We start from the raw sequence: 13,597 nt of genomic DNA on the forward strand, positions 1-13,597 counted from the left end.
GAAAGGGTAAGTGAGTTGTCTTGGATCATTCAACAATGTATTTAAGCTGGGATTTGAACTCAGCTCTTTGGGACTACACATATAGAGTTTGATTCAAACCCCCTCTTAGGTCGCCATCATCCCCCACCCACAGTCTTTTCTCTAGGTGAAACATTTTCAGTTGTTCTTATATGACCTAGACTCAGAGCCTTTCACCTTCTTCGTGGTGCACCTCCACTAACTTGAGGCGAGCCATGTTCTACAGAATGGTGCCCAGAACTAAAACGCATTAGATGGAGTCTGACCAAGGCAGGAGACAGTTGGACCATCCTCTCTCTCTCCTGAAAGCTCTGCCCTTCTGAATTCCATTGACTTTCTTAGTTTCCATATCACTTTGTTGACTCATGTGGACTTTGTAGTTTTCTAAATCCATCATATTTCTTTTCTTTCTTTTTTTTTCCTTTGGACATGTCACCAATCATATACCTCCCCCATCTTATTCTTGTAAATCTGGTTCCTGAATCCCCAAGCATATGATTTTCTGTTTGTTCCCTATTGAATTCCATCTTCTAGATTCAGTCCAATGCCTCAATTGGCCAAGTGTCACCCACTGTAAGGAACCATGCCTCCTGGTTTGGTCTACCATCTGTAAGGCTCATAAGCATTTTATGCATGGTTTAACCATGTCACTGATAAAAATATTAACACACACACACACACACACAACTAAACAGATGCCTGAAATACTCCATTGGAAACTGCTTGCCAAGTTGACATTGAACCACTAACAAATGCATTTGGCCATTTACCCAGCTCTGAAATGAATCATTCTCTCTCTCTCTCTCTCTCTCTCTCTCTCTCTCTCTCTCTCTCTCTCTCTCACACACACACACACACACACACACACACACACACCCCTCCCCCTATGAGTATAACATGAGATACTAAAACCATAGGCATGGCATTTCTCACATCTATTAGTCTAGTAACCCTATCAACAAAGACAATAAAGTTGATTTAGCATATCCTATTGTTTCTGAACCATGCTGGCTCTTTGTAATCACAACTTTCCCAACCATCTTTTTAATAATTGATCTAAGATCTCGCTGGAAATTGTAACCGAGCTCACTAACTTGAGCTTACAGATTTTGATTCTTCCCTTTTTGGGAAATCGGAACATTTGCACTTCTCAAGTCTTTTGAGAAAACAGGGGCACCTCTCTCATTTTCCTTGATCTTTTGGATACCTCCAGCTGGCAGCCAGTCATCATGTCAGTTCATTCAGATGAAGGATGTCATTCATCTGGACCAGAGGAATTGAATTCCCCAAGGGAGCAATGGCCTCTCTTCCCATTCCTAACTTTTCCTGGGCATCAATTCCCAGTCAATCATTTTTACTCTGGGGTTTCCACTTCCAACATTATTCCCCTTGGCAGGGCAAAGAGAAGCATCAGTGAACAGCTCTGTCTTCTCCCTATTGCCACCCCACCTTTCCAACCTCACCTCATCCATAAAATCTTTACTTTAGGAAGAATATTCCTCTATTTCCCAGGCTCTGTATACCCCCATACCTTTCCTGCCCTTGTGTTCTGGACACCCCATTCACCAGGCCTGTAATATTGCTCCCTTCTTCCTCAGCCTTTGGAATTTAATTTAAATGTTGCCTCCTAGAGGAAGTGACCAGGATCCCCTCAGGATTTTCTCTGCCCCTTCTGCCAACCCCTCTTGACTCCCATCTTCATACTTGACCTCTCGAAGCAGTGGCATTCCCTCAAGTTCCGAAGGCTCTTCCCTGCTCCACCTTTCCCTGTGCTGCTCACCGCTGCTCAGGTGAGCTCAATATCTTGGAACCAAAGCACCCTCAGTATGTGGGCTCACCCAGAGTCAGTGGTGGCGGAACCATGAAGTCAGTCAACCAACCGTCACCACTGGGCTAAGCCCCGGGAGATACAGAGAAAGACAAAAGGGGCCCATGTGTTCCTTCAGTCTGCATCATACAGAGAACTCTGGCCATGCAAGGCAGACTGGATCAATTGGATAAAATCACCTGAGGCAGGTATTCATATTTAGCAGGGTTGGGAAGGAAGTTTGTTTAACCTGGGACAAAAAGCAGTGAAGAGGGTTGATCTGTGAGGACTACTGCTCTTTGCTGTCCAACTCTTGATGAAAAACACTGGTTTGTCATTTCCTTCTCCAGTTCATTTTACAGATGGAGAAACTGAGGCAGACAGGGTATAATGACTTGTCCAGGGTCGCACAGCTAGTGTCTGAGACTGGATTTGAACTCAAATTTTCCTGAGTTCCCAGGCCTGGGTGACTATCTATTATTGTCCCTAGTTGTAGATGTGAGGAAATGAGTTCAAATCTTGGCTCTGGCAATGACTTCCTGTCTGATCCCAGGTACATCCCTGAACTTGTCTAAGGCTCACATGGAGTCAATGTCTTTCCAGCTCTAGGTCTCTGCTCCCCTGAGGAATGAGAAGGCCGTCTCCTCCCAATGGCCCTATGATCTCAGGAGTATACTTGTCATGCCCAAGGTTGAACCAGCCCTCTCTGACCAAATGTCTTCAGCCCCCTGAGCTCATCGGGCAGAGCCTGTGTCTGAACTTCTCTGCAGATCTCCCCTGGGGTCCTGCAGCCTGGCCTTGACACCACCCCTAGGCATCTCATGGGAGCCTCTTGTGGAAGCTACTGAAGGCATTGCTGCCCCCATTTCACAGATGATAAAACTGAGGCTCAGAGAGGACCGCCCATTTAGCCAGGGTTGGATTCCAGTTGCACCCACCTCTCTCCTGTTTCCTTCCAGTCCTTTGTCCACCAGTCGCCATCAGAGTCAGATAAATGTTTGTTGTTAGAACCTCTACTTCTGAGGAAACTGGAAAGGTCAGAGAGCTGGAAGTACAACCCCGGTCCCCAGTTTCCTGGACCAGGCTGCGTCTCTGCCCCACTGCCCTAATTAGGAGAGCAAAACAGCCTGCACTTAATTAAGGCTTCAGAGCCTATTTGGGCAAGCAAATTCTTTTAAGGGTGAAAATCAATTAAAAATCCAATCTCAATTAATAGCACTGAGAAATTAGACGCTAAATCCTCCTGTCATTGTCATTATTGATCTACAGCTGCAACCCAACAATTCCCATGAGGAAGGGCATTGGAATGCGTGCTCCCATGCAGCTCCAGGTAGACACGGGTGCAAGTCCAATGAGAGAGACACTCTATCATTCTGGAAAGGAAGACCCAAGGATCATGGCAGAGGTTGGTACTGATTCCATTAGGCCATGTCTCCAAAGTGGCCCCAGAGGTGCTTCCTGACCTCCAGAAGCTTTCATTCTTGTCAAGGGCTGTTTTAGATGGGAACATCCAACTATCCATCCAACCCTAAAGACTTGTCTGGAGGAAGGACAGTCCGTCATGCCCCGGGGGGTGAGGCCTTCCTTCACGGGACATCGGTTTTCTGGACAGTAAGCTGTCCTCACACAAATGAGGAAATAAGACAATTTGCAGAGAGAATCAACAGAGACAATTATAGGAGTGGCATGGATCTGGGGGGTGGCAGAGGAGTAACCTGACTTGGAGTTGGAAAGAAAGCAGGGCCTCTTGGAAGAAAGGGTGGTCAGGGCATATTCTGGGGACGGCAGACAGCCTGGACAAAGGTGAGGAGTGGGGAGATGACTTGTAGAGTTTGCAAACAGGTCAGAGGCCAGTTTGGTTGAAAGGGAAATGTATGAAGGAGAGCAATTTGATTTGGAAAGTGTGGATGAAATCATTAATGGAGGATGTCAAGGAGGGCTGAGGTGTTTTAGTTTATTGTGGGGCTGATGGGGAACTTCTAGTCTCTTCAAGTATAATGTTTTATCCAAATCAAGTCAAAGACCCTAGCAGGGGTCAGGGATGCTATCAAACTTTGGGAGTCCAAGAAAGGCAGAAACAGATCTGATCCTAAAGGCCAGGAACATATATACATATACATATCTATATCATATCCATATACACATACACATACACATACACATACACATATATGTTTTTGCAAGGCAAATGGGGTTAAGTGGCTTGCCCAAGGCCACACAGCTAGGTAATTATTAAGTGTCTGAGACCAGATTTGAACCCAGGTACTCCTGACTCCAAGGCCGGTGCTTTATCCACTGAGCCACCTAGCTGCCCCCCAGGAATATATCTTAAACAGAATGAGATAGAGATGCAGTCTGTGAGTTGGAAGGTAATCCCAGAGTGGAGCCATTAGGAGTTGGGGCCCAGGAAAGGCCTCCGGCAGAAGTGGGGTTTGAGCTTTGTCTTGAAAGAAGCCAGGGAACTAGGTGGTGGATGAATGGATGAATGGATGAAGAGGGTGGAAGGTGGTGCCAAGACCCAGAAGTGTGGGTCCGTCTAAGCATCCCAAACAAGCCTGTCGGCTACTGAAACAGGAAGGTGGGAGGGAGGACTAGTGCTGATGCTTGCCTCCTCACTGGTCTTCCGCCACGGCCCCAGTCCCTTCAATCCCCATTTCATCCTACTGCCACATGGAGCTTCCATACTCCAGATCGAATAATCCTCAATGGCTCCCTATGGCCGACCCAGTAAAGTTTAACCTGCTCCACTTGGGCCACCCAACTGGGCCAGTCCTGGCTCATGCTATTCCCGTTCCTGAATCTTCTTATAAAATGTCGCAACATCAGACCAAAGACTACGTTTCCCTGGACCTCCTTAAGTTCTGCCCTTGCTCCTTGGCCCTCACAGCACCCTGAGCCTTCCAATGCACTTGCAGTGGGGAGAGACCTTGAGCTCAAGTCCCACCCCTCCTCCTCCCTAGCTGTGTGACCCAGGGCAGGTAAGTTTGCCTTCCTGGGCCTGGACTTCTTCCTCTCTAAACCGAGAGATTTGGACTAGCCCCCTTGGGAGTCTCAGCCAGGGTTTGTTTTCTGACTGTGGCTCCCATGCACCGGCTCTGCCGGCCCGGCCAGGTCTGAAGGCCTGGCGTCCACAGGCGAATTCAGAAAGTCTATTCAAACAAGCTCTTTGCACTTTCTTTGGGGCATCGTTTGCTTTGTTCCCCTTTGTTCTCCTTTCGGGACAAGACGGGTGTGGACCCGTGTGTTCCCGGACTGCACGTGTGTAACGTACGCGGGCTTGTGTGTCCTGGCCTGGGGCAGGGAGGGCAGCAGTGCGGGAGTGGAGGGCTCCTGGGAACATGAGAGCTGCCGGTGGTCCTCGGATCCCTTGGGAGCAGCCTCCTCAGCATCTGGGGCAGAGCGCCAGCCCTGCAGTCCGCGGGACCTGGGTTCCGATCCGCCCTCCGGCCCTCAGAAAGGACCTGGCTGCGGGGCTTTGGCCAAGTCACTTCACCCTATGACCTGGCAAAGCGCAAAAGAAAAAGCGTGGTTTTCGCTGGGAACTGAAGGAAGCGCGGGGCGCCCAAAGGCGGGGGGGGGGGCGGTTTCCAGGTTGGGGGGCGCCCAGGGACGCGTGGAGCTAGGAGACTTGGGGGGCTGCAGAGGGAGGGAGGGGCAGGCCCGGCTTCAGGACTCCAGCGGGCTTGGATCGCTGATCCTGGGGGCGCAGGGAGCCCCGGGGGGGGGGCTGAGGCGGGGCCCGAGCTGCGTCCACACCTCCCCGGCCCCGCTGTTGGGCATCATCACGGGACACGAACGGGGCGTCTATGCCCTGAGGTTTAGGAGGCGGGGGGGGGCGGCCAGGGGGCGGACCCTGGGGGAGTCATCAGCTGGAGGCGCCCCAAGGGGGGCCGGGCCTCCCAGAGATCGGGGCGCGGAGGGGGGGCGACCTTGGGAACAGGAAGACGGGGGGGCGCCGGTCGGGATGGGGGGGCAGGGGGGGCCGGAGCCCGGAGTCCGGCGGCCCCGCCCCGCCCGGCCCGGCCTCAGTTTCCCGGGGCGGGGCCCGGAGCCGGGCGGGGCCGGGGCGGGGCCCGGAGCGGGGCGGGGCGGGGCCGGGGCGGGGCCGGGCGGGGCGGGGCGGCGGGAGCCGGGGAGCAGCCGCAGCTGCGGGCGCCCAGGCCAGGGAGCGGCGGCGGCGGCGGCGGAGGCTCCGGTGAGTGCGGCGGGGGGGCGCGGGGCGCGGGCGGGGGGCGCGGGGCGCGGGCGGGGGGCTCCTGCCTGCCGCCGCCTGGCCCCGGCCCGGCTCCCCCCACCTGCCCCTCCGCGGGCTCGGGTCCGAGCTTCTCCCTCCTGACAGAAGAGGCTGGGGGGGGCGGCCCCTCCCTTTGTACCCCCGGGGGCCCGCGGGGGGGGCAGGCTCCGTGGCCCCGAGATGAGGGGCCCCTCGGGGCTGTGGGGGGTCCCGGCGCCCCCCGGCTCCTCTGCCCTCCGGAAACTTCCCAGTCCCGGTCTGGCTCCGGCGGGGGGGGGGGCTCCCCGGCCCCCCGCGCCCCCCGCCCGGGCCGCTCCCCTGCTCCCGCCGGCGTTGCCATGGCGACCACCCTGCGCCTGTCACCGGGAGATGGGGAGGTGCGGACACGCCCCAGAGCCCGGGGTCCCCCGAGCCCCCCGGGGCCGCCGCTCCCCCCCCCCCCGGGCCCGGCCCGGCCTGAGGCGGGGGTCCGGGGGGACCGGGGGGGGCGGGGCGGGGCCGGGGGCAGCCGGTCCGGCCGCCACTTCCTGTTTGCTCCGCGCTGCTCCGGGTCGGGCCCGCGGGGGTCCCCACCCCCGGATGCGGGGGGCGCCAGGACCCCGTGGGGGAGAATCAGCCCTTGGTGGCCGGGGCCGCCCCCCAGAAAGAAAGGGGAGCCCCGCCCCGCAGGGAGGGCCCCAGCGGGGCTGCTGGCGGGCGGGGGGCCGAGGAGGAACCCCCCCCGCTGCCCACCAGAGCTCTGCGCCCTCGTGTCCGAGGCCCGGGGCCAAGTGACCCGGCCCAGGCCAAGGGCTGGGCGCGGGGGAGCCTCGGAGCCGGATCTGCACTCAGGTCCCCCGGACTCTCCGCCGCCCCCTCGCGGCCCGCGACTCTGGCTGCTGGGCATCGGGGGCCCCGGGGCGCCCAGCAGGTCTTGGGGGCCCGCCCCCCAGCTCTCCGCTCTTCGTGGGTCTTCCGGGGGGCCGGGGGCGCCCCGTCACGGCTGGGGGGAGCCCCACTGAGTCCCGGGGGGCGCGGGCGCCTGCCCGCCTGTCCCTCCCTCTCCTCGGTCCTCCCCCGAAGTCTCCCCTGGCCCAGGAGCCCCGGCCCCCCCAGGCCCGGGCTGGCCCTCAGCCTCCAGGGCCCCGGGCTCCCCCACACCGCCCGGCCCCCTCCAGCACTCCCTGCCGCCTCTGCACCCCCAGCTGGTCCCGGGAAGAAGGCCGGAGCCCATCCCACGGGGAGGCCCCGGGACTCCACCCCGCCACGGGCCCCCGGGCCCCCAGGCCCCCAGCAGAAGGGGGCTGGGCCCTGCTTTCTAGGAAGCGGCCAGTCCTGCTGCCCCCCCCCCCCCCCCAGTCCGCGGATCAGGCCCTCGGCCCCCCCCCCCCCCCGCTGCAGTGGCCCAAAAGTCCAGTAATAGATCCGGAGGTGGGGGGGGGACCCAAAAGGCCCCCCCCCCCTCCTCGCAGGGATTAGGGAACCCTGGGCGGCAAGGCCTGAGACCTGCCCAGAGCCAGAGTCGGGATTTGAACCCAGGTCTTCTGATTCCACACTCAATCCCCCTTTCACTGCTCTTTGTGCGTTCCTGGGCCATAGGGCCGCCTTCAGCCTTGGCAGATGAGGGGAATCACATTGTAAGGACTAGACAGGCTGCGCGCTGAGGGGCGGGGGAGGGGGAGGGGGAGGGGAGGGGGAGGGGGAGGACCCTTCCTAGCCAAAACCATAGCACCTGGATACTTTGAAAGATAACCAAAAGTGATAGCGTCCCAGAATCCTCTGATTTTTGTGGAGACGGTGGCGAGGCGAGGGCTGGCCAGAACCCACCAAGGCAGGATGACTGCGATGCCAGTCTCCAGGCACTCGCAGCGGGGACTGCAGGGGTGCCACACACCCCGGCTTGCAGATGGGGCGGCAGGTGTGAGCACTGGGCCGAAGGGGAATGAGATCACATTCAACAGGTCTTCGGCCCTCAGGGAGTTCTCCCCAAGGTCCACCTCCATGAGCGCAAGATGAGGATCAGAGAGCCGTGGCCTGAAAAAGAGCTGGGGGTTTCAGCGGCCCCGAACTCAAGAACGGGCCTCTGAGGCAGGAACAGGAGTCTAGGTGGCAGGCCTGTAGGGAAACAAATGCCATGACATTCACTGGGGATGGTGCCTTCCCACTGACCCCCAAGACTCGGGGGTCACCCACACAGACAACTCTTTGCAGGAAAAGGATCTGGGGGTCTCAGCGGCCTTGGGGAGTCAGCAGTCTGATCTGAGTCAGGCAATCTGGTTCCGTCTTGGACTCCTCTAAGAAGGGGCTGGCTCCCAGGAAGGGAGATGTGAGAGTCCTCCTGGGCTCTGCCCCCCCACCCCCACCCCAGGCCTCCTCCTGAGGACTCTGTTCAGTCTTGGGTGCCCCAGTTTGGGAAGAGCATTGAGAAGCTGGGGAGTCTGGAGTTCATGCCCTTCCTCCCCACCCTACGGCCACAGCTGGGTGCTCCCCACACTCCCGAAGCCCATCGGTGCCCTATAAATAGCCTGCTGGCGGTGGGGTGGGGTGGTAAAGCCCAGCCCCATGATTGGATTCCTCCCTCCCGGCTTCTGCACGGTAACCCAGCCTAGCTCGAATCCCAGGCCCGGCTGCAGCCCACGTCATCGCCAGCTCTGGCTTCCATCCCCTGACCCAGAATAGCTCAGCTCCTCGCCACTGCTTAGCGGCTCAGGGGGCTGCAGCCTGTGGAGGGGGGTGATAAGAGAGCATCTCCCAGCAGGGGAGACAGGAGGGAGCACCCAGGGATCTTCTTCAGGCAGAGAAGGGCAGGTGGGGGGGGTCATACATCAGTCGAAGCCACCACTGTGTGGAACCAGAGAAGGTTTTGGTCATTGCCTTGGGAACCCCACCCTTCACTTTTAAATAGCCCCCAAAAGGGTGGCTAGGTAGTCCAGTGGACAGAACCCCTGTCCTGGAGTCAGGAGGAGCTAAATTCATATCCATCCTCAGACACTGAATACTTGCCTAGCTGTGTGACCTTGGACAAGTCACTTAACCCATTGCCTTAAATAAATAAAAAAAATAGCCCCCAAATAGAGGCATCTGGTTTTAGAAGAAAATCTATCAAACTAGGCCATAGGAGGAGAACTGGGGGCCAACAGGCCCTCTGTGATTGTCTGGTCCTCAATTTCCTCTTTCAGTGGAATTATGAGTTGATGAACACTGAGGTCTCTTGGAGCTCTGAAGCCTCTGGTCCTCTAAGCTGAGAGAGAATCTGGACTGGGGTAGCTCCCTCCCAGCCGGGGAGGCAGGAGGGAGCACCTAGGGATCTTCTTCAGGCAGAGAAGGGCAGGTGAGGGAGGGGGCATGGCTGGGGAGGAAGGGAAGGGAAGAAGGAAGAAGGGGGCTTGGAGGCAGAAGATCCCCCCCCAGACCTTGGTTGAGATTCTCTCACATTAGTGAAAGACAAACAAGCCAGCAAGAACCGTTTACCACTTTGTGAAATGAGAGCTCTGACTGCCTCCATCTGTGAATTTCTGAGATGCAGCTTTTGGATTGGAGATGGGGAACCCCCCCCCCCAGACACTGCCTTGGTTCACATGAGGCACGTCACTTGAGCACTCTGTGCCTCAGTTTCCCAATCTGTAAAATGAGGATGAGGGGAACCATGGTGAAGTTGTTCTAGCCAGCTTCGGGGTCATGAAGACCAAGGTTCAAGTCCTTCTCGCATACAGCGACTAGGTTAACTCTGAGCAGGTCATTCGGTTTCTCTGAGAGTTGGTGTCCTCATCTGTAATATAAATCTGGGAAGCACAGGGCAGGGGTTGGTGACCCAGCTGAAACGTCAGAAAGCGAGAGTTCCAAGTCTGTTTCTGACACCTCTGGGTGCATGACACCAGACTGGTCCTGGGCCCTCTCGGTGCCCCCTGGGCCCTCTCGGTGCCCCCAGCGCTAGGTAGACTCATAGGCTGAGGTAATAGCAGCAGCACCTTCCTTGCAGGATTATTAATAGATCGCTTTACAAACTTGGATGGATTAATGTCATTGTTGTAGCATTAGTATTTCTGTTCTGTGATTAGATGGGGAGAAAGGGGGTTTGATGGAAAGGATCCTGGATTTTGCCTCAGAGGATCTGGGTTTGAATCCTGTGTCTCCCGTTTATATGCAGTATGTCCTTGGTCAAGTCACTTGCCCCCTTTGGGCCTCCTTTTCTTCCATTGAAAAATTCAAGTATAGAGGGGCCAGTATGTGGCTCAGTGGATGGAGCATCAGCCCTGGAGTCGGGAGGACCCAAGTTCAAATGGGGCCTCAGACACTTAATAGTTGCCTGGCTGTGTGATCTTGGGCAAGTCACTTAACCCCACTGCCTTAAATAAAATTAAAAAGAAAAGAGAAAAAATACAAATTCAAGTGTGATCTAGATGACCTCTCATCCTACAAAAACTGAAAGGCCCATGTGGCAGGAGGGGAGATTGCTGACAGAGGTTTAGAAAATGGTTTCTCGGGAGTGGCTAGGTGGTGCAGTGGATAGCGCACCGGCCTTGAAGTCAGGAGGACCTGGGTTCAAATCCGGCCTCAGGCACTTAATAATGACCTAGCTGTGTGGCCTTGAGCAAGCCACTTAACCCCACTGCCTTGCAAAAAAACTAAAAAAAAAAAATGGTTTCTCATGTGTAAAGGTACTTCAGGCTCCTGTGTGACCTGCTGAGAGTCCTTTCCTTTTGCTGGACCTCAGAATCCTCTTCTGTAAGATAAGAACTTGCAGTACCGCAAGGAGCCCCATCAGCCCTGCCGTCTGGGGACTCCCTGATTCTAGGACAGTTAGCAGGGTGTTCCAGCCTGGCCAATGTTGAGTCTTAATGGCCTATGGAGAGCCAGCCTATTTATTTAATGACTTCACAGTCCAGTAAAATCCAAGAAAATTACATAAAAAATTGAAAATGTCAGAGCTGACGGGACCTTAGAGATAGATCATCTCGGCCAACCCCAGTTGTTTTTTAAGATTTTTATTGGTGCCTTTTGATCTTCCTCCCTCCTTCGCCCTCCTTCTCTCCACTATTACTCTTTTCTAATAACAAAGCAAAAAAAGTTTCTCAAAACCAGGAAGACAGAGACCATATGGCAGCGTATGCTGCTTCTCATGCCCATAGGCCCCCACCTCTCCGAGGGAAGGAAAAATGAACATTTCCTTGTTTTCAGGACCAAGAATGACTGTGATTACGATTAGACCTCCCAGGGCTTCAGTCAGTGAATGAGCATTTATTTAGGTCCACTTTGTGCCAGTACCATTCTATGTAATAGATGGACAAAGACCCAAGGGCATCATTTTGCCCCCCTCCCAAGGAGATTGCATTCTACAGAAGGTCCTATGAAATGATATATAGCCTACAAGAGCAATGAAAGGTCCTCAACGTCCAGACTCTGTGTTGAAGGTGACATGGGGGTGGATTTTGAAGGTTTGTCTTGGGAGGGGGGTCTTCCTGACATGGATTGGAAATGAACTCTGCCAAGGACAGAGATGGAGTGAGCTGTGTGAGAAACACCAAGGAGGTCTGGAGACCATCTGAAAAGGGACGGGGATCCAGGTGGGGAAAGACTCCAGATACCAGAGTCGATAGTTGACCTGGGCACTGTTGGATGGGACTGAGGCACAGTTGGGAGACTAGTCCATTAGCAGCGACTCCAAGATATGGGCGTTTATTGGCAGATCAGGTTGGCCTCCAGGCCACGGCTGCTTATGAAGAATGGCTTGGAGTGGAAGGAGACTTGCAGCAGGAACAGGAGACGATGGCAGTTATCCAGCCAAAGAGGGGATCCCCCCAAGTGACTTCTCAGTCAGAGGCAGTCGGTTGGTGAGCCGGGGATCACGGGCCAGGACCCCATTCTCCAGATTCCTTCTCATCTCTGGAAGTAGACTGCCTTCCCTCTGTGAGCATGAGTCCCCTACCGAACCGAGAATAATGGGTTCGGGGGTGGCCACCTCCCAGAGGTCAGACACTCTACCATCATCCCATGTTCCAAGGGCCTTCCTGGCTCCAGGGTCCTCTAAGTGGTGGTCTGAGGCCTGTGAATGAGGAGAGGGGCCAGAGCTGGGACAAGTGAGGAGGGGGGCTTACATCGCCTCATGATCTCATAGCTTGCGTTGGTCACAAGCGTCCCCGGGCCTGGTCAAGCTGAACAGGTTGGTGGCCAAGATCGGGGGAGAACCTTCAGAAAAGGGGAGCCTCGCTTCAAGGGCAGGCTGGGGAGAGCCGAGTCTGTTTTCTGGATCCGGGCAGACGGCTTGGCAGGTGATGATGAGGATGAGAAGGGAATGAGGAGGCGGAGCAGGAGGACCAGAGAGGGCTGTGTCCCTCAGAGCAGGGAGGAGGATAGGGGTGGGGGGTGGGAGCCTCCCCGACCGCATGGACACTACATCTGCACCTCCTTACATTTATGAGACCACAGCATGGCCTCCTGGAGAGAGCACTGGGTCAGCCAGACCTGGGTTCGAGTCCCACCGCAGACAGGTCTCTTAAGCTTGAAGGGCTCTGGACACTCTTCAGGACTCCAAGTGGCAAAGGAGGCGTAACCTGTGTTGGAGAGGCTAGCTAGGGTAGAGTCAGGAAGTCTGAGTTCTAATCCTGCCTCAGACCCTTCCTAGGTGAATGGCCCTGGACAACTCATATCACCCATGGGTGCCTCAGTTTCTCTGCCTGTAAAACAGAAACTTTAAGAGCACCTGCCCCCTCCCCCTGGTGGTTGTGAGGAGGAAACTACTATGCCAGGCGTGGTGAACCTTAAAGTGGGGTGTAAACGTAAACTGGTAGAGTCGGGGAGCACTTTAGTCCTGGACTCGGAAGACCTGAGTTCAAGTTCTGGTTCTGCCCCATATGTGTGGGAGAGACCCTGGACAAGTCCTCCCCTCTCTGGGCATCAGGTGATGATGATGATGACGATGACGATGGTCTGGATCCAGTCGTCTTTCAGTCCTGTGTGACTTAGTGACCCGTTTGCCCCACCCCCTGTGACCCGCCATGTCCCCGTGAGAAGAGGATCTCCAGGCCATTGTGTGGGGCCTCGCCACAGAGCGGCCTTTTCTCCTCCTACCCCCGAGGACGAAACCAGAGGGGCTGATTCAGGAGGTGCAGCCTGGGCCGGCCCACCCAGCGCCGGCCCCCACAGCTCACTGGCCTCATTGAGGCTGCGCTTGGGCCTCCTCTGGCCCAGGGAAGGGTCTGGCCCTGGGCTTTGAGAGAGCATGTTCTGCCCTAAAACTCTGTGAGAGTGTGTGTGTGTGTGTGTGTGTGTGTGTGTGTGTTATGTGTGTGTTTGTGTGATGTGTGTGCGTGCATGCTATGTGTGTGATGTGCGTGCATGTGTCATGTGTGTGCTTGTGCGAGTGTGTGATGTATGTTGAGTGTGTGCATGTGTGATGTGTGATGTGTGTGCATGTGTGATATATGTGAGTGTGTGTGATGTGTGGGGTGGGGGATGGCAGTGTGTGTAGGAGACAGACGTACTGAGACAGGGAGACCCTATTTTTTGGATGAGCAAAGCAAGAGTTCGAGGAGGGAATGCAGCAGCTCCAGGACAGGCCA

General features: G+C 55.8%; 1 protein-coding gene across 1 annotated transcript in view; it reads left to right on the forward strand.

Annotated features, from left to right (window-relative positions):
• Nucleotides 1-5,960: 5,960 nt before the first annotated feature.
• CYRIA (CYFIP related Rac1 interactor A) overlaps nucleotides 5,961-13,597 on the forward strand; it is an 87,228-nt gene continuing 79,591 nt past the window's right edge. The window contains exon 1 of the mRNA XM_074195064.1: nucleotides 5,961-6,020. The gene's annotated coding sequence lies outside the window, so the exon portion shown is untranslated. The remainder of the gene's footprint in view (nucleotides 6,021-13,597) is intronic.

Source organism: Macrotis lagotis, chromosome 1 (genome assembly GCF_037893015.1).
Source record: "Macrotis lagotis isolate mMagLag1 chromosome 1, bilby.v1.9.chrom.fasta, whole genome shotgun sequence".
Lineage (NCBI taxonomy): Eukaryota > Metazoa > Chordata > Mammalia > Peramelemorphia > Peramelidae > Macrotis > Macrotis lagotis.